This window comes from Coturnix japonica, chromosome 24 (assembly GCF_054131305.1).
Source record: "Coturnix japonica strain WE chromosome 24, WE-NBRP24, whole genome shotgun sequence".
Taxonomy (NCBI): Eukaryota; Metazoa; Chordata; class Aves; order Galliformes; family Phasianidae; genus Coturnix; species Coturnix japonica.
Genome location: NC_140686.1, coordinates 4,374,374 through 4,395,813, shown reverse-complemented (window position 1 = coordinate 4,395,813; position 21,440 = coordinate 4,374,374).

The window sequence follows — 21,440 nt, the reverse complement described above, 5'->3', positions numbered from 1 at the left end:
AGCTTTGTCGCCTCCTTGCGATGCTTTCAAGGTCCTTTTTGTAGGGTGGAGTGCCCCAAAATGCACTTTGCTCCCTGAGCTGGCTCACTGAGCCCAGGCAGCTGCTCAGGTACATCCCAGAGCCACGGGGACATCCCTGCAGTCCCTGAGGACCCTGTTCCCATGTGCTCACTTCCTCACAGCACCCACAGCACAGAAGGACAGGATGCACATCAGGACGGGTGGCTCCCAGCTCTGTTCTTCCCCATAACAGTCAGCACTGCTTTGTCTCTTCCTTTCAGTAACGCTTTATTTGTGAAGACAAAGAGGCGAGGAACAAACACATCCATCGGGAAACAATTCAAACCAACGTACATCATGAGAGCGAAATAAGTTACACTATTTACAGGAACACATCGAGGGATCAAATATTTGTACACACCTTGACAAACCCAGAGCGCAGTGCTGGGCTGCACCACCCAGCAGAGAAAAAAAGCCTTCACCAACAGGAGTTGGGCTCTGTACAACAGCTCTGAGCAAGAAAAGGCACCTGCTGCTGTGTGGGATGGGCTGATGGAGCAGGCAGTGCAGCACTGCAGAGCAGGGAGCAGAGTGCAGGGTGGTGGTGGGATGCAGAGCAGTGAGCAGCTAAAGGGGCAGAGCTGCTCCACTGCGAATGGGGACAAAGGCCCGGGGTGGCAGGAAGGTGAAGGGCAACGCTTTGCTGGAAAGGCCTGGGGGGGGAGTGGGACTGTGCTGGGATCCCTCACAGTTGGGGTGGGAGCAGCACGGGGAGAGAGGGGCAGCTGGTGGGAGCCCTGGGGAGGGTGATGCTGCCTGCAGGATGGAGCAAAGCAGGGGTGAGCACGCTGCAAGGCAAGGGGACAAGTGACAGGTGCTCTGTGGGATCGTACCTGGAGCCCATCCAGTGTGGGATGGGAGGGCATCCCTGGGAGCAGACTGCCCAGGCAGGGAGCCCAAAGCAGCTGTGCTTTTGGAGGCGCTGGGGAGGAACAACGCATCCTTGTGCTTCTCGCAGCTGGCCAGGCTGGGGACAGTCCTACAGCCTTGTCTTTTGTGCCGGGAGAGCTGCAGCTCCCTGGGGGGGCTCACAGTGGTTGGTTTGGGGGCCCAAACATTTGGACTTCTGGGTCAACTCCAGCCCTTGTGTGCAAAGCTCAGCTCCAGGCAGTGCAGTGCCCTTAGCAGAGCATGAAGCTGGCTCCTGTGTGCTGGGAGGAGGAGATCCAGGAGCAAGAGGCAGAAGCCAGGAAGAAGAAGTCCCCCAGCTCTCAGCAAAGGAAGGAGCTCCCTCCCTGGACAGCAGTTATTATCTCCATGCTTGACACCACCAAAGGCACCGAGAGAGAAGCAAAATTAGGTGCACAGAGGCTCAGAGACCACAAGAAAGCAGTGCAAGTCCTGAGCCCTAAAGGAGCACCCAGCACAGTGCGAAAGGACGGAGCCCATCTGCAGCCCAGCCCTGAACCTTCACCCTCTGTGGCCAAAGCCCTCAGCCCCAGCACGGGGCCTGCAGGCACCGTGCTCTGGGGCATGGAACAGATGGCAAAGCAGGCAAGTGCAGCCCCAGGGCCTCCTGCTGCCTGCCCACAGGCAGAGGCAGGGCAGCAAGGGAAGGATCTGAAGAAGCAGAGGCCAAGAAGCCACGCTCACTGGACTGCAGCTGAGTTGGGACTTTGTGCTTTAGCATTTGGGGGACCTGCCCCCCCAACCTGACAGCATGGCTCAGAGCTGCCCCCCCACAGCCCCCTGTGATGGGGAGCAGGGCAGAGCTCTGTGCCAGCTTCCTGGGGCTGTCCTCATCATGTTCAGTGCCTGGGACAGGATCTAGATTGAACTGCATTTTGGGGACAACAACTCTTAACAGCATTACGAGATTCAGTTTAACTCAGATTGCCTCGACCTCAGGCAGAGGCTGTTACAACACCAGAAACCCTTGAGCTCCCCAGCCCACCCCCAAAATGAAATCAATGACAACAGCACCCAGCTTGAACCGTGAGGTAGCTACACCAAATCAACACACACCCTCCATCTCCCCAGATCAACACCCCCCCACTCTTCCACATGGGAGATACCGACCCACACAGGTACTGAGACACCAGTACCTATGGTACACCCAGCTACAGCCACACGAACGCAGACATACACATCCCAATGGAAAAGAACAGGCTGAGAGGGCAGCGTTGCCCCCACCTCCCAGTGCTGTGTGTCACAGGGCAACCATGGGGCCTGTGATCCATCCTGCCCAGCCCCACAGCACAGGGCTCAGCTGTGACCCAGGAGCAGCCACCATCCTGTCCATGGCAGGGTGACCCTGCGCATGCCATCGTGCCCTCCACCAGGCCATGGAAACTGCATTTTCTTCTTCCCCTCCCCCCCATTCCCAGAATGATAAAAGACAGACTCCATCAAGTAAATAGAGATGCTCCTGTTTCAAGGTGTGCAGAAATTCCCACCCTGCAGTGGTTTGAACGAGGGCTGGTGGCACAAAATAACGGGGCTGCAGAAAGCAGAAGGAAATTGGTCTGTGCTTTCGCATCCGCCCTTACAACTTTCCCAACCACCTTTACATGTCAACAGAGCATTCTACAAAAACTCTTCAACTGTCCATGCAGGCACATATCCAATCAGAGCCGTGAGTCCCTTCTTCTCCTTCCAGAGGTGTCCTTGGTTCTCATGCTGTTGATCTGGCTCCACAGCTGCTGCTCTGAACAGCTTTTCTGGTATTCCCATGTTCCCCTACGAGCCCAGCGTGGGGCAGGGCACGATGGAGCAGGGGATGCTCCAAGGGACCACAGGAGAGGTAGAAGAAAGCTCCAGTGTGAGACCAGGGCCTCGTCGGCCCCCTGAGCAGAGAAACGTGAGCAGGGCAGCTGGAGAGGCTGCGTCCTCATTGACACTCCTGGGCTGAGCCTTCAGCCTTCTGAAGGGCTCCAGCCATGCACCATCGTTCTCTGTAGGATTGTCCTTCAGGCGTGCAGCCGTGGGGGGAGTCGTGCAGGATCATGGTCCAACCCGTCCGCACTCCGCTCCTGGCACAACCATCTCCATCCTCACCCATCTGCAGCCCTTCCCCACCCCACTGCAGAGCAAAGTGGGTACCCAGGGAAGAGCAGAGGGTCAGCAGAATTTGCAGCTGGGATTCAGAGATCTCTGCAGGGAAGCTCAGGGTGAGCCAGGTCAGATGTGCAGCGCTGGCTGCTTCAGAAACAAAAGAGAATGATGGAATGAGTCAGGAGCTTTGCATGCTTCAGACAGGCACCGCCAGCAGAAGCAGCGCCCACCCCCAGCCCATGGTGGGCTGCCGACTCCCCCCCCCACTGTCCTTGCAAGGGTGAGTGCAGAACACAGCTGCCACAGATGTGGGCAATATTTGGGGTGAGAAGATGCACAAAAAGCCACATGCAGAACAGGGGAAACCAGAAATGTGGGCAAGGGGGAGAGAAGAGGTCTCAGAGCGGTGCTCTGCCCAGCAGCCACAGGAGAGTACCTTGACATAGTGATCTTTGGAGCCCGTCACCACCAGGTCATGGTTGCTTGCTGTCTGGCTTACTGCGAGACACATCACGGGCCCAGTGTGGCCACTCAGCTTCCCAACGGGCTGCAGCCTACAACCAGTGACAAGGGTCAGTCAGCCCCTTCCCAACAGCACAGCTCCTCCAGGGCCCTCCCCCAGCACAAAGCCCACTGCCCTCAAGCACTCCTGACATAGAAAGGTCCCCAAACACGGGCATCGCCATCAGGGGTACCCTGCTTCACAGTGATGCTGAGGGATGAAGGCAGCTCTGGGGCACACCGACAGCCATCTGCAGAGCCCAGGCTGCAGTGAGGGCTCAGGGTCAGTGGCACAGCCTGGGGAAGATGCTGCTCATCTCCCATTTCTTCCCTCTTCTCACAGATGGAAGCCACGCCTCAAGTAGTCCCATTGCTGCTCATCACCCATCAGGTCCAAAACAGGGGCTTGAAAAGGCATATGAAAGGGTTCTGTAAGCCCTCATTTGAGGCAGCTTCCACAGCTACAAAGGTTTTCCCTTTCCTAAGGGGAGTCTTTTCAGATGGACACCGTCCACACAGAATCAGTCAGTTGTCCTGCCTGCCTCTGTGCTGCCCCTCACCTGCTCAGCTCCCAGATGCGGACGGAGTTCCCAGTGGCAGCATAGAGGGTGGTGCCAGTGGGGTTGAGAGCAATCTGGTTGATCTGGTGCTCCCCCTGCACACTGGTCACAGGGTGGGTGGTTGTCCCAGCACATGCATCCCCAGAGATCACCTGGCCAGAAGACCTAGAGGAGGGAGGATGGGAGGAGAAAGGATGATCAGAGACCAGCTTAGAGCCTGCGAGGCCCCACCGAGGAACCCAAAGAAGCTGTTGCCTCTCAGCTGGTCCCACATTGGGAATGGTCCTGCAGCTGTCTGGCCGCCATGGGACCAGCAAAACCTCCACCTTCCAGAGCAGTGCTTTCCTTTGAGCATTTGCTGCAGAGGGTCCCCACAGATTCCATTCCAAGATCTCCCTAAGCCTCCCTTCTTCCTACAGCTGTAGGCACTGATCCTAAAACAGCTGGGCTCTTTTCCAGCCTGTGGGACCCCAGAAGTTTCTCACACCATCCTCTGCAAAGCCAGAGCTGCCCACAGTCCCCCATAGCCACTCTTCCCACTACATACATCAGGGTGTGGATGCAGCACGCTTAGTCCTGGATGTCCCACACTTTGATGTACGATGTGGACACGGTGAACACCAACCCCGTGTGGCTGCAGTACTTGATGGAAACGACATTTATTTGGGTGACCCTTGAGGGAAAGGCACAGCAGTGTAAGGTCCTACAGGCATGGGAAAGCACGAGATGCCTCACCCCCAAGCATCTTCCACTTCCTGGTAGGGCAATGGGCCCCTTCATCTGAACTCAGGCATATCTGAGCAATCATCTTCATGGAAAACCTTGGCATCTCCCCACTAGCAGCCCCTGCCTAACGGCTCTGCCCAGATGACACAGACTGTGAGACGTGATGCTCACGGCCTCTGCTCTGAGCCAGGAGCATGATGGCCATTGTGCATGGCCATCGCTGTCATGGGTGCACCTCACGAGACCGATAATGACCCAGGATATAGAAGTGCATGTTTTGGACGCTGGTGCACAGCTTGGGGCATTAAGCATACCTTCGGCATTCCCAGCAGCAGCACCGGCCAGGCTATTATGGAGTGTGCACATCAGACCTTGAAGGGGCGTCATCGTGCACTTAAAGAGGGGGGAGGGCTGGAGGGGCCTGAGCTGTGCCCACACGCTCTCCTCCTGCGTAAGAGAATCGGATGGGAGACCATCAGCTGACCGAATGGACACCAATAGGTCAGGTCCTGATCAGACCCGACGGAGGGCCATGGCTCCCAGACCCTATGCCACTCCTTGTCAAGGGCAGGAAACACGTCTGTGTCGGGACCCCAAGTGGGCCCTGCTGGCTGCCGGCACGTTGGGTTAAGCCGGCACCAAATGACGAGCCATCCTGTGCACCGTGAGGATCCGAACATCTCAGCACCGGTTCTGGTCAACAACTCCTTGGTTAATGTCTCCAGTGCAGTCAGTGATTTGACGTCAGCACTGGGCAGCGGCTGCTGGTAACGGCACATGAGACTGCGTTGCTCCAATGTGCCTGAAGGTCCGAACTGGGAATCCAGCCTTCATGCCGGACTGATAGTTCGTGAGCGGGGGAGACCTTGTTCCTGGATAATCCCCCAGTGGTGGACATTCAGAATGATTCGTCACAGCCAATATGTTTTTGTCTTCTTATTTGGTTATGGAGTGTGACATTATAATGCACACTGGACAGAACTGGATTGCCATGAAGATTCTGTACAATAGTGTTACATTGAACTTGGAGAAGTTGTAACTCCATTGTGTACTGTGCTGTTATCTTGAACTTGAATGCACTGTTCTCTTCAAGTTCTCTTTAAGTGTTGCCATACAGCATTTCACAATTTTTAGGCAGATTGCTGTTGTGTGCTTTCAGGTTTGTAGTCACTGCAGCTGCATCTCTTTGGTATGTTATTATGACAGTTTCATTGTTTTTCGCATATGTTTAATGATTGATTCATTTGCGGAATAGCCTTAAATGTGCAAATCACCTTTGGGGTAACAGGGAGTATGCAGGGGAACCTTTACAGGGGCTGCAGATAATAAAGAGGGGGGAGATGTTGGGTATTGGGCAGGTGGTGCCTGCATGCACCAGCAGTGGAGTCATGGAGGTCATGGGTATCTGATAGGGGTGGTCACCTGTACCACTATATAGGGTTTGTGGCGCGGCATTAAACTGGTACTTTCGGCGTTACACACTGTGTGTTCTGGTTAGCATTTGGGCTGCTGTGCTTACAGATGTGTCTGGGGTTATCTTGTTTTAAAATGGAAGGGCTCGTAAGGAGCAGAGGGATGTGAGGTATTTCTAGTCCGCTTCATGCTCCCGATTCCAGAACCCTTCCAATTGTGAGGAAACAGAAGTGCTGAGCTGTGTGCGTGTTCCACGGTGCAGAGTCCAGTGACAGTTGGTGCCCGGCATCTGTGCTGAGCAGCACCGAGGTTGTTAGAAGCATAGGAATCTGCCAGAGAGGAATCTGATGTGAAGGTACTAAAGGTAAAAGGCAGCATTTCTATCAGTACTGGAGGAGGGTAGGAAACTTTGTCCTTAAGTGCTGTTTTTGTTCCCTTTGTCATGCAGTCAATCCAGCAACTAACTTGAGAACCCGACTTCTCCTCTCTTTAGTTTAGATTTGGGGAAATTCCCTGGAAAAAAAAAAAAAAAAATTCCTCGAAAATTCACTAGTGTCTGTGTGAGTAAAATGTTCCAACCTTTATTGACTATCGGAAATGCTTAGCTCAGAAATGTGCAGCACTTTAATGAAAGAGTTCTGAATCACTTGAATTTGATCTTCTGTCTGGCCTGGTTGCAGGTTTTACTGCATTTGGTACCTTAAAAAAAAAAAGCAACAAAACAAATCTAAAATACCAAAATATTTGATTTTTACATCAGAAGAGAAAAAAAAAATGAACCAAACCAAACCCTTGTTGTGGCTGAGCAGAACGTGCTGCAGCTCCATGCAGTGCTGAGTTACAGTATACAGGCACATGTGTGTGGATTTGTGTATTGATACGCACTGTCATGCTTTTGCTGTACAGGTAATAAAGACGGAGGATGGTTTTTGTGGATTCTTCAAAGGTGAAGAATCCTTGAAGACCAGAAATTCCAACTTACAGAATTTGACATAGGCAAAGTGAGGAGGAAAATTCTTTCTAACCTGTTATAATTAATTAATTCACGGATTCAGTGTTGGTTCGGCCTACAGGAGAAGTGAACTGCAAAGCTTTGAAGATCACTGTATTTGCTGAGGTTGTCCAGGTGGTTGAGCTTGAAGACCTGCAGCGGTCAGACAAATGTGTTGGGGTTACTCACTGCTGTCACTCGTGGTGTTGAAGGAGGGGCTCCATTGGAGGGCTTGCAGCCGTGCAGCCCAGGGACTCCGTGCTGAGTCAGGGTGATGTTACTAGAGTTTGACCAGTGTTGAGGAGGGCAATGTTTTGAAACAACTGCTCCTGAGAGTCTGATTGAATGAAGAGAACAAAGCTGGGAAGACGGGTGGGCATTCCTCATTCTTTTCTGCTTTTTGGTGTTTTGCTTAGGGTTCCTTTTCAAAAGAAGATTTCACTGATCAAGACTGTAGAAGACTTTCAGTCCAAGGAAGCACGAGCCAGCTCTTTGAGAAGCACAGGAAGAGCTGCACAGAGATCCCCGAGACCAGAACTGCTTCTGTGCGCTCGTCCAGCATGTCGATTAAAGGAAATGATTGCTATTTCTACTTCTATTCCACTTGTAAAAAGGTCTGCTTGGGTTTTTTCCTTCATTTTTTCTTTCTTTCAGTTCTGAAGTTAAGAGGAATGGGTAGAATAAGTAGAAGTATTACTGGTCTTCAGCAAACTTCATAACTAATTGCATTGTACAATAGAGCAACTCGCTAAAAATGAGCTCAAAGCATGGCCAGTTCTCAGGCTGTACTATTTCATTTTCCTCTCTTGGTTTCCATTGGGTTACAGGGAGACAACTGTCCCTTCAGGCACTGTGAAGCCGCTTTGGGCAATGAAACCATCTGCACGCTGTGGAAGGAGGGCCGCTGCTTCAGGAATGTCTGCAGGTTCAGGCACATGGAGATCAGTGTGAGTGTTGGCTCCTCAGAGTTTATCACCAAACCCACTTCTCATTTCTTTAGGTGGGCTGAATGTGCTTTTGCAGATTAGGTTCATTTGCTTTGAAATGATGATGGTTCCTACGGTTAAGAATAGGGGAGGAAGCAGAGGGAAGAGAGCTCAATGGCATTGGTATATCATAGCAGAATATTCTTGTAGTTGATACCAACAGTGTTCTATCAACAGATACTAAAGAACCACATCATTCAGACAAGCATTCTGCAAGGTGTGTTAGTTTAACCCCTTCTAAACTGGTGTCCTCACCCACAGAATGCTAGGAAAGCTCAGTGAGCCTGGTGCTCCCAGCCTGCGCACTCTTCAGAGTGGTGTTTGAGTGCTGCTTTGTGGCAGTCTGCTCACTGGCACCATCTGGAGCTCAGACTCCCTTTGCAGATCTTAGGTCCACGTTACCATCAGCTCTTCTTCCTTTCTGTCTTCAGAAAAAACGCAGCATGATTTCCTGCTACTGGGAGAACCAGCCAGCAGGCTGCCAGAAATCCAACTGTGCCTTCCATCACACCAAGGGACGTTACCTAAATGGGGTTTTATTTCCACCAAGCCAAAGTGAGTTTGTCTTTTTTAGGTACGAAAGATTAACTCTATTACTCACAGGTGGGTATAGTGTCATAAAGAACGCCAGGTAACGTTCACTTGTGAGCTGATAGATAGGTTCAGAGCTGAACTTTGTGTGCTTCTGATACCTCAGTTTTATCTTGCATGCTCAGCTTCTCTCTGCTCCTATGGCCTTTGCCTTGCAGGTTGTTCTCCTGCATTTAAGCTTTTACTGGGTGTCAGGGAGATGAATGTTGTGTAGGGGGGGATTTCTTTGTTCACAGAGAAGCCATTTGGATGGGCAAGTGGAGACTCAGCATTTATCTGTGTGGGTTTTCAGCCTTGCCTGCCATCTTTGTGCAGTGGATAATCTGATTGAATTCCTACCTCATAACTGAAGAGACTGATTTTTTCTTTGCTTGTACAGACCAGCTTTCTAAGGAGGGAGAAGAAACAAAAACACCTGTCCAGCAACCAGCTGAAGAAAACCATCATGGATTGCAGATAATTTCCACTACAAAATCTGATGCTGATACAAAACAGGGTATTCCAGGATTAATCAGAAGCACTTGCCAATTAACTCCAAAGCAATTTATTGTACAAACACAACAGAACATAGGGTTGCTGAATGGAATCAGCTATTTCCATGATCTTGTTCCTACCTTGTAACTTCATGTGCCTTTCAGATTAGGAAGGTAAACTCCTTTGTTTACATCATTAGAGCAAGACGAGGCCACAGCATGGAGTTTAAGTGCCTGTATGTGCATCTTTTCAACCAGTGGTGAAAGCCACATTTGCTGATAGAGGAATCTAATGTCATATGGATGGGATAAAGTAAGGGATAAAGCCTACTTTTAATATCCAGAAGGATGAAAGGAGGGCAGCAGACAGACATCAGGTCCATGGTGCTCTTAGCTGTGGGGAGAGCTGACAGGGTTTGTTCTGCATGCTTCTGAGCAGGAGGCAGTTTGCAGAGCTGTGGTCCTCAGCGTGTGCCTCTGTCCCTCAGTCTCATTTACTGCTCTGTGTTCCCAGATGACAGTTTGAATGCTGGAATAAAAACACTTGGATCAGAAGGACCTTCAGGAGCTCCTGCTCATTGGCTCAAATCTCAGATTGTTCGTGTGCCTAAGATGGAGAATGTGCGGACACTGGTCAGCACTGTGATGCTGCCTGCAAAGCAGGGTAATGATGAGTACCTTTGCTTCCATTTGGTGGCTCCTAAGTGGAATGGATAAATTACAATTGGGACTTACCCTGAGTGCATTACAGTTGCAATATTATTTTCTGTCAGGGCTGTCAAAGTGGTGTCTTTTGGTTGTATTTGTTTTGGGTGGGAAATGGGCTCACAAGACAGTAATTCTGTTGGTTTCTGACAAATAAGCACTTTGTTTTTCTTTGTTTTAGGGGAGGTGCCTGTGATTCAACCGAATACTGCTGATAAACCTGGAAAACGGAAATCCTCTGTAGGTAAGGGCTGCTTGCGAGCTGCTGTTTGGCTGCCTCCACGCAAATGGGAGGGCACTGCTGAAGCAGGAGGGAGGAAAGTGTGTCGTGGGTCTGTGATGACTCCAAGTGGCACACAAGTGTAGCAGCTGAAAGGTGAATTTGAGAACATACACTTGGAGAAACCAAAGTTTGTGGTTGACTTGTAAAAATCTTTCTCCAAAGGAATTATCTTAGGAATGTTGTTGTTTTCTCTCTGTAGCTGATGTCAGTGGCCTTCCGCTGAAGCGCAGCCTCGTAGAAAGGCTGGGGAAGAAGATCGAGGTTGACAGAGCACCAAGGAGAGGTAAATGGTCATCGGTGTTTGCTGCACAGATTCTCTAGGCTTTCTGCTTATTCTTTCTCAGGAGCGTTGTTGTTGGGAACACGTATATTCTGTAATATTATGACAAATCTGGAAACTTGAGCTCTCGTTGGAATTTCTTGTAATCCTTATGCTTCTCCTTTCTTGATGATGACAGAGAAGGGTGCCAAGCCAGCAGGGGAGATCTGGAAGAAGAGACGACTGGAAGAAGAGAAGCAAAAAGTAGAAGAGGTTCTTACTGAGAAGAGATCTAAGGATAAGCGCAAGAAGAAGAGAATTTTCCCTCCACCTGAGCCTGGTATCGTGAAACTGGAAGAGCCACCGCGTAAAATCAAGCGATTGGAAGAAATGCATATTAAAAGCTTGGAAGAAATCAAGCAGGAGAAAGCCCTGCGGATGCAGCAGATCGCAAAGCCAGCAGGTAACGAGGTGTTTCACTGTCTGCTCTGCTGAAGTGCTTCCCCTGTCAAGCAAATGGAGTTTGCTTAGAATTGCCTGGGCTGTTTCTTACCAAATGCAAAGGCAGGAAGTGCCAGGATGTCCATCCATGTGTTTTTCCATTGAATCCGTGGTGTCTGCCTGCTTCATTCTGGAAAATTCATTCGCTGTGAGGTTTTGTAATTCAGTTTCTCCTGTACTTTCTTTCTGCCGTGTTTTTGGTGTGGCATGTTCTGTGTGTTGACGCCAAGGTTATCTTCATCTTTGGCGTGTTGCTTGTTTTAATATGTAAATGTGTTTGTAAAGCATGGATTGAGTTTTTAACATGGGGGCCAACCTCTGTCACAAAGGTCAGGGGGGTGAGTTATTCATTGGGCAGGTGAGAGAGGCTTCGTGAAGAGACAGCATGTGAAGGAGGGAAGAGCTTGGATACTGTATGGACTGCGAGATGTCGCCTCTCTCGTGTTCTTTGTTATTGAATGTGAGGAAATAAGCACATGGAGGAAACGCTGGCACTCAGGTTTCTTTCTATGCTTGCTGTTGACCAAGTGATTTTCTTTTTCCTTGTTTTAAAGCACCTGGAAGAGAAGAGGAAAAGACTATGGAATGGAGCAGGGCTGCTCCCAAAGCTGTCTCTGCACCCGCAGAGGTGAGTCCCTTCTGTAGATGGACACAGTGACACAATTTCTTCACATGTTCTTGTGTCTCACTGCTCACCATGTGCCACCATCATGAGTGCATTCCTACCTTCCTGCCTTTGGTGAAGAGCTGCAGCCATGTTTCACAATCCTGGTACTTTCAATGGCTTTCCCAGACAGCTTTGCACTCCTCAAACTCAGAATTGATCTGATTGTATCTGGCAGTGAGGCAGTAACCCTGCTGGCACCAGGTACAACTTGTGAGGTTAACGTGGGAGCACTGGATACAAAAAGGTCACGATGGCTTCGTGTTCAATGAAATCAGACTGTGGGTGGATGTTGTGTAGGGGAACAGGAATGACTTTCTGTTGCTCAAATAGAATGTGGTATGTAACAGCTCTAGCACTGTGCTGATTTAAACGAGCACTGAAGAAGAGGAGCCTCCAGCTAAAAAAGCAGCTTTGGTAAGGAGGGGAAGAAGTGTCAGTGCTGTCCTGGTCAGGCTGATACTGAGATACAACTCCTGTAGAAAGTGTGGAGAACTGAAATGTTCTGCAGGTTTCCTTTCAAAGTAGTCACTGTGTGCAGGATGCTGGATGAATGACAGTGTGTGCACAATGCTCTGCAGCCCTGTGATTCCTCTGTAGTGTGAAGGAATTTGTCCATTAATGCTGCATTGTTAAAAAGACCTGAGGTGCTCTGCAGACTTCCCGTGGTTGTTAACATCCTTCAGGAGCCCCTTAGCCCCCGTGTTGGGTTCAGGATCAGCAGTGCTGAAGGAGAAGCACTGCAGAGGAAGGATCTCCTGAGCAATCATTGACTTTGTCTTCCTTCTTCCCAGACTGCTGCTCCAGCCCTGCCGGAGGTCAGCCTGCTCACCAAGGCTGTAGAAGATGACACTGAAAAGTTCATCTTGGAAATCTCAGGAGGGGAAATGGTAGCAGAAATTGACTTGGACCTGGTGAAGGATGAGGATGATCTCCTTCTTGAACTTTCTGAGATGATTGACAGTTGAACTGCATAGTAGTTATTATAGTATGTTTAAAAAAACAAAAAAAAAAAAAAAAAAAAAAAAAACCCTTTAATTTAATTAATTTATATTATATAAAAATAATTAATTAATTAATTAATTGGATTAATTTAATTTAATTTCCAGGAACTGGAAACTGTGATGCACTCTGAAAATTATGACATTGTTGCTATCACAGAAACATGGTGGGATGACTCCCACAATTGGGATACTACCATCGATGGCTATAGGCTCTTTAGGAGAGATAGGCGAGGTAGGAAGGGTGGGGGAGTCGCCCTTTATGTCAGAGATTGGATAAACTGTGAGGAGCTCCCCATGAGAAACAGTCAAGAACAGGTTGAGAGCCTGTGGGTTAGGATTAGAGATGGGACTAATAAAGGTCAGCTGGTATTAGGGGTATACTACAGGCCACCTGATCAAGGGGAGGCTGCTGATGAGGCTTTCTTGCTCCAGATGCGTGAGGCGTCTGGCTCACAGGCTCTTGTCCTGGTGGGGGACTTCAACCATCCTGACATCTGTTGGGAAAACCACACGGCGAGCTGCAAGAGCTCCAGAAGGCTCTTGGAATCCATTGATGATAGCTTTCTGGTTCAGGTATTGGACAGACCGACCAGAGGTCAAGTGTTGCTGGACCTGCTGCTCACCAACGCTGAGGAGATCATCAAAGGCGTCAAGGTTGGAGGCTGCCTGGGCTCCAGCGATCATGCCCTGGTTGAGTTTGTGATCTCAAGCGATGTGGGCCTGGCAAAGAGCAGGACCAGGATGCTCAACTTTAGAAGAGCAGACTTCAAGCTACTCAATGGAATGCTGGCCAAGATCCCCTGGCGCGCTGCCCTCAAAGATAAGGACGTTGAGGAGAGCTGGCTACTGTTCAAGGATGCCCTCCTGGCAGCACAAGAGGTCTCCATTCCCCTGATTAAGAAAGTGGGCAGGAGAGGTAGAAAACCGGCATGGCTCAGCAAGGACCTGCTAAGAGAACTGAGGGTGAAGAAAGGGGTGTACAAGCTCTGGAAACAAGGCTGTGTCACTCGGGAAGAATACAGGGATGCCGTCCGAACTTGCAGATGTGGGATCAGGAAAGCCAAGGCACAGGCAGAACTGAACTTGGCGAGGGATGTGAAAAACAATAAGAAAACCTTCTACAGGTACATTGGCCAGAAGAGACAGGCCAAAACAGGCGTACCTACTCTGGTAAATTCAAAAGGAGAAATGGCTTCAACAGATGAAGAGAAAGCTGAGGTGCTGAATGAGTTCTTCACCTCGGTCTTCACTGGTGGCCAGGATTCTAGTCTTTTTCACGTCCCTAAGTCTTGCACCCCCATCCCTCCATGTGGGGACCAAGGAGGTAAATCCCTCCCCACTGTAAGGGTAGAGCAAGTCCGAGAGTGCCTCCTTAGACTGAATGAGTATAAGTCTATGGGGCCAGATGGCGTGCATCCCAGGGTCCTGAAGGAGCTGGGTGAGGTGGTTGCTGAGCCGCTCTCCATCATATTTGAGAAGTCGTGGCTGTCAGGTGAGGTCCCGGATGATTGGAGGAAGGGTCACGTCACTCCCATTTACAAGAAGGGGAGCAGGGACGACCCGGGTAACTACAGGCCGGTGAGTCTCACCTCTGTGCCTGGGAAGATTATGGAACAGATCCTCCTGGACAACATGCTTGATCACATAAAGAACAAGCATGTGATCCGAGACAGCCAGCACGGCTTCACCAGGGGAAGGTCATGCTTAACTAATCTTGTGGCCTTCTATGATGGAGTGACGGCGTTGGTGGATGAAGGGAAGGCGACCGATGTCATTTACCTGGACCTGAGCAAGGCCTTTGACATGGTCCCCCATCACATCCTCATCTCCAAATTGGAGGGAGGTGGATTTGATGGGTGGACAACTAGATGGATAAGCAATTGGTTGAAAGGCCGCAGACAGAGGGTGGTGGTCAATGGCTCTATGTCCAGGTGGAGGCCGGTAACGAGCGGCGTCCCTCAAGGGTCTCTCTTGGGACCGGTGCTCTTTAACATCTTTATTAATGACATCGATGAGGGAATGGAGTGCACCCTCAGCAAGTCTGCTGATGACACCAAGCTGAGTGGTGCAGTTGATACGGTGGAGGGAACAGATGCCATTCAGAGGGACCTTGACAGGCTGGAAAGCTGGGCTCGGGTGAACCTAATGAGGTTCAACACGGCAAAGTGCAAGGTTTTGCACTTGGGCCGGAAGAACCCCAGGCACCTGTACAGGCTGGGAGGAGTTGTCCTTGAGAGCAGCTCGGCTGAAAAGGACCTAGGGGTCCTGATAGATGAGAAACTTAACATGAGCCAGCAGTGCGCTCTGGCAGCCCAGAAAGCAAATGGGATCCTGGGCTCCATCAGGAGAGGGGTGGTCAGCAGGGATAGGGTGGTGATCGTCCCTCTCTACTCTGCTCTTGTGAGGCCCCATCTGGAGTACTGTGTCCAGGTGTGGAGCCCTCAGTACAAAAAAGATATGGAGATTTTGGAAAGGGTCCGGAGGAGGGCCACAAAGATGATCAGGGGGCTGGAGCACCTCCCCTATGAGGACAGGCTGAGGGAGTTGGGTTTGTTCAGCCTGGAGAAGAGAAGGTTGCGGGGTGACCTCATTGCAGCCTTTCAGTACCTGAAGGGAACTTACTCCCAGGAGGGGAGTAAACTCTTTGAAAGGGCTGATAATAGCAGGAATAGGGGAAATGGTTTTAAGTTGAAGGAGGGAAGATTTAGGTTGGATGTTAGGGGTAAGTTCTTTACTAGAAGGGTGGTTAGGTCCTGGAACAGGCTGCCCAGTGAGGTTGTGGATGCCCCGTCCTTGGAGGTGTTCAAGACCAGGTTGGACGGGGCCCTGGGCAACCTGATCTAGTAAATGTGTATGTTTGGTGGCCCTGCTAGGCAGGGGGGTTGGAACTACATGATCCTTGAGGTCCCTTCCAACCCGGGTAATTCTGTGATTCTGTGATTCTGTGATTCTGTAATTTAATAAAAACCTTTTCTTTTTGGTTGGATACCCCAGGGTGGTACTTTACTAAAAGAGTCTTTGCAATAATGAGTCATAAAGCACAGCTGAACTGGTAAAAGATTGGCAGACTGCATTCCATTGTCCTGAGTTTTCCTGCTGGTCAGAGTTGAGGTCCTGTCCCTGATCCTGGTTGGCTCCTTTCAGCAGCAAGAGAAGAAAGCAGTGGGGATCTGTGCCCTGGGATGTGCCCAAGCCTCCAGCCTGGCACCCACCTGCCTGGTGCTGCCCCTGGCACGTGTGGTGCTGGGATGAGGGGGGAGCCCAGCGGGTTCTCCCTGCTGCTCCCTTCAAACCAGTGTGCGAGGTATGACCCACTGACGCCATCACCCCGGAGTGGGGCACAACGCGGTGCCAGCATCATCATCTCTGCGGGCACTGCAGCGCAGTCAGCGCGGCTCGGGGGCGGGGGGGGGGCAGAAAGGAGTTGGGAGGGAGGGAGGAACCTCACAACATCCCGCAAACGGCCCCGGTGCCAACACCGCCCACCGCCCGCCGTCCCCGCACCGCAGCCCGCGCTGCCACCTGGCGGCTGTCCCCGCAGCGCTGCCGGGGGTTCCAGCAGCCGGGCCGCCCCCAGGATGGGACAAATGCGGGGGCAATTAAATTGGATGGAGGAGCCGGAAGGGACCGAGCGGGTCCTGAGCGCTTCAGGGCTGCCCTGAAGTTAAGCACCACATTCGGGGCATTGTCCAAACGCCACTCGGTCAGTGACGGGCTCGGGGCATCCACCACCCCCCAGAAGGGCCCGTGCCTGCGTTGGACCACCCCCACGGCAAAGGCGCGTTTCTCAGCCCTCCCCCGCTTCCTTCATCAGTTACGGGCAGCTCTGTGCCATTCCCCTGCTTAGGAAGCCACAACGAGCAACGGGACGGATTCTCAGCCCCATCTCCTGCAGCTCGGACGAGCCGGGGGTCCTCAGCCTCTCCTACAGGATGAACCTCGTAGCCCTTACCAGCTTTGTCGCCTCCTTGCGATGCTTTCAAGGTCCTTTTTGTAGGGTGGAGTGCCCCAAAATGCACTTTGCTCCCTGAGCTGGCTCACTGAGCCCAGGCAGCTGCTCAGGTACATCCCAGAGCCACGGGGACATCCCTGCAGTCCCTGAGGACCCTGTTCCCATGTGCTCACTTCCTCACAGCACCCACAGCACAGAAGGACAGGATGCACATCAGGACGGGTGGCTCCCAGCTCTGTTCTTCCCCATAACAGTCAGCACTGCTTTGTCTCTTCCTTTCAGTAACGCTTTATTTGTGAAGACAAAGAGGCGAGGAACAAACACATCCATCGGGAAACAATTCAAACCAACGTACATCATGAGAGCGAAATAAGTTACACTATTTACAGGAACACATCGAGGGATCAAATATTTGTACACACCTTGACAAACCCAGAGCGCAGTGCTGGGCTGCACCACCCAGCAGAGAAAAAAAGCCTTCACCAACAGGAGTTGGGCTCTGTACAACAGCTCTGAGCAAGAAAAGGCACCTGCTGCTGTGTGGGATGGGCTGATGGAGCAGGCAGTGCAGCACTGCAGAGCAGGGAGCAGAGTGCAGGGTGGTGGTGGGATGCAGAGCAGTGAGCAGCTAAAGGGGCAGAGCTGCTCCACTGCGAATGGGGACAAAGGCCCGGGGTGGCAGGAAGGTGAAGGGCAACGCTTTGCTGGAAAGGCCTGGGGGGGGAGTGGGACTGTGCTGGGATCCCTCACAGTTGGGGTGGGAGCAGCACGGGGAGAGAGGGGCAGCTGGTGGGAGCCCTGGGGAGGGTGATGCTGCCTGCAGGATGGAGCAAAGCAGGGGTGAGCACGCTGCAAGGCAAGGGGACAAGTGACAGGTGCTCTGTGGGATCGTACCTGGAGCCCATCCAGTGTGGGATGGGAGGGCATCCCTGGGAGCAGACTGCCCAGGCAGGGAGCCCAAAGCAGCTGTGCTTTTGGAGGCGCTGGGGAGGAACAACGCATCCTTGTGCTTCTCGCAGCTGGCCAGGCTGGGGACAGTCCTACAGCCTTGTCTTTTGTGCCGGGAGAGCTGCAGCTCCCTGGGGGGGCTCACAGTGGTTGGTTTGGGGGCCCAAACATTTGGACTTCTGGGTCAACTCCAGCCCTTGTGTGCAAAGCTCAGCTCCAGGCAGTGCAGTGCCCTTAGCAGAGCATGAAGCTGGCTCCTGTGTGCTGGGAGGAGGAGATCCAGGAGCAAGAGGCAGAAGCCAGGAAGAAGAAGTCCCCCAGCTCTCAGCAAAGGAAGGAGCTCCCTCCCTGGACAGCAGTTATTATCTCCATGCTTGACACCACCAAAGGCACCGAGAGAGAAGCAAAATTAGGTGCACAGAGGCTCAGAGACCACAAGAAAGCAGTGCAAGTCCTGAGCCCTAAAGGAGCACCCAGCACAGTGCGAAAGGACGGAGCCCATCTGCAGCCCAGCCCTGAACCTTCACCCTCTGTGGCCAAAGCCCTCAGCCCCAGCACGGGGCCTGCAGGCACCGTGCTCTGGGGCATGGAACAGATGGCAAAGCAGGCAAGTGCAGCCCCAGGGCCTCCTGCTGCCTGCCCACAGGCAGAGGCAGGGCAGCAAGGGAAGGATCTGAAGAAGCAGAGGCCAAGAAGCCACGCTCACTGGACTGCAGCTGAGTTGGGACTTTGTGCTTTAGCATTTGGGGGACCTGCCCCCCCAACCTGACAGCATGGCTCAGAGCTGCCCCCCCACAGCCCCCTGTGATGGGGAGCAGGGCAGAGCTCTGTGCCAGCTTCCTGGGGCTGTCCTCATCATGTTCAGTGCCTGGGACAGGATCTAGATTGAACTGCATTTTGGGGACAACAACTCTTAACAGCATTACGAGATTCAGTTTAACTCAGATTGCCTCGACCTCAGGCAGAGGCTGTTACAACACCAGAAACCCTTGAGCTCCCCAGCCCACCCCCAAAATGAAATCAATGACAACAGCACCCAGCTTGAACCGTGAGGTAGCTACACCAAATCAACACACACCCTCCATCTCCCCAGATCAACACCCCCCCACTCTTCCACATGGGAGATACCGACCCACACAGGTACTGAGACACCAGTACCTATGGTACACCCAGCTACAGCCACACGAACGCAGACATACACATCCCAATGGAAAAAAACAGGCTGAGAGGGCAGCGTTGCCCCCACCTCCCAGTGCTGTGCGTCACAGGGCAACCATGGGGCCTGTGATCCATCCTGCCCAGCCCCACAGCACAGGGCTCAGCTGTGACCCAGGAGCAGCCACCATCCTGTCCATGGCAGGGTGACCCTGTGCATGATTACATCCAACTAATTGGGACCTGAAAATATAACCATGCATCATTTTAGAGGAAAGTGCACGCTAATAGAACGTAATTTGATAGTTTATTCTGTTTTCCAAGCAGGTGTTCCACTTGGGCTCTATATCATGCACTGGCCATGCGGATGTGGTGTACAACTGGAAGAAATCCTTCAGACCCTGAATGCAGGAGAGAATCTGTGATGGGTGAGAGAGGAAATGTGCACCTTGAAGCAGGGGACGCCCTGCTGGCACTACCTGTTACATCCAACACCAACATGGCTTGCTGTTTCTCAAGGGTCAGTAAGTAATAATGCCCCTAGTGATACTCTAGTACATTTGTCCTCTAAAATTGGTTCTATTTGACATGCTATTCCATTAAATTGCGCGATCATTAATCAATTATTAGCCCGGATAACTCAGTCAGTAGAGCATGGTTATGAGCATCTTAAAAGCATTTATTGCACAAATTTTAGTGGTCATTAAAAAATCAATGTATCAGAGTATATGAAAATTGAAGACTTTTCCAAATCAGGTACAGATTAACACAATGGGACCCTCACAGATTTATTTTCAGGTTGCAGAAACTTAGGTTGCAGTACAGACATATTTGTTCTTTTTAAGTGGGTTTAACAGTAATGTTGTTATGTTGTATTTGACTTGTCTCTTTTTTCACTTTTAGAGTATTGTCAATCAAGGCCTTGATTGAGTTATCATAGTTATGTTATTAATATAAGTAGTGTTGTTATTCTATAGGCAGTATCTTGAAATTGTTGTAATACAAGAAGAATTTTATGGAGCAGCAGCCATGGATCAAGATAAGGAGTTCACAGAGCAGCAGCTGTGGAGCAGGATAAAACTACATGAGAACTAATTGAACAAATGAACTGAATTGCTTGTTAAATATGGTTAGTCGGTCGGTAAACTGAGCCTTTTCAGCCTAAAGGAAAACGAAGGAAATGTAGAGAGTGTTTTTTACAGCTAGTTAGCTGAGAAGGGTCGTAAACACGGTGCAGTTAATCAAGCAGCCATAACACCTGCAAGGACAGTGAGAACAACAGGATGCCCTGGGATGGTGAGAAACTAGCCATGGTTCTGTGAACTCAGCAAGGGAGTAGCTTTCAGGATGATAACAAGAAGCTGCAAAGATACTTGGGGATGGTATGTAATTGGGAACCAATGATGAGCTCCACTTTTGCAATATGTATGAGCTAATTATCCGTATTATAAATGTACACGCAGCCAAGGAATAAACGAGATTAGCTGATCATATGTCAATGACAGGTGTGATCGTTTGCTTTTCTCCTGCCGTTCTGCAACAGGTGCTGTTCTTTAGAAAGCTCTGCCTGATTATGCACATCTCTCTGCATAGAGTTGGGCTTCTTTTGACAGAGGGCCCTATTACAATCTTGAAAAAAAACACAGAACATGATAACTGGAAAACTCACGTTGTAAAGCTAGATAACACCAATTTTTAACAAAGCTTGCAGCTGCACTTCCCCACAGAGAGCATGGCAAAGCTTTGATGACAGGGCTTAACAGACTTAGGAAAACTCACTGCAAGAGACTGAATGTGTCTCACTTTGTCCATTCTTCATAGGTGCCCTGCCCGCAGCAGGAGCAGAGCAAGAGGAAGACTGAATCTCCCCAGTACTCTGAGGTACTTTCTCTGAAGGATGTGCAGGGACCCCTGTTGGCTTGCTTACTTCTTGGCTTGCTTACTTCTAGGCTTGTCACCTCTGGACCCACCTCCCTCTGCTGCTGCCTCTGCCTTATGCTTCTGAACAATGAGACCTTGAAATACTTAAGCTCTAGGCCAGCTGTTCAAGGTACATAATGCTGCTAGCAGGCCTGGGTGCTTTTCACAAGCTGGAGGGGCAAAGCAGTGTGTTAGAAACAGCCTTCTAGTGGATACACAGAAACACTTTGCTCCCCCTGCAGGTTTCTGCACTGAAGCTGACATGAACCTAACAGTGGATGAGCAATGGGTATTTCTGAATTCTCCCCATCCCTGATTCTAGGAGGAGCCCAAGCTCCTGCCTTCAATGCCCAACTGTGAATTGGCCCTTTTGCTAAGCTTGTGCCACATGAAAGACTGCAGCCATATTGGGGATGTTTAATGTAAACAGGCACCAAATTACACGACAACACAAGCCATATACTCACATCAAAGCTCTGGACTCTGAGGTTTCTCCATGTCCGTCCTAAGTTTCCACGTAGTTCCCAGAGAGTGGTGCTCAGGTCTTTGCTGTAACAACCCAGAGTGGAGAGCTGATTCCTTCTCTGGGACATTTCTGTAGCTCAGGATGCTTCAGCGTGCACTCAGCTATGACAGTGACTGGGAAGGAATGGGGCTGCTGCATTCCGTGTCTGCTCCTATGAGCAGCTTAAGGTTACAGTGGGGGCATGAGCTCAGGTTGCTGTAGCACACTGAGCATCGTTTCAGCAGGGTA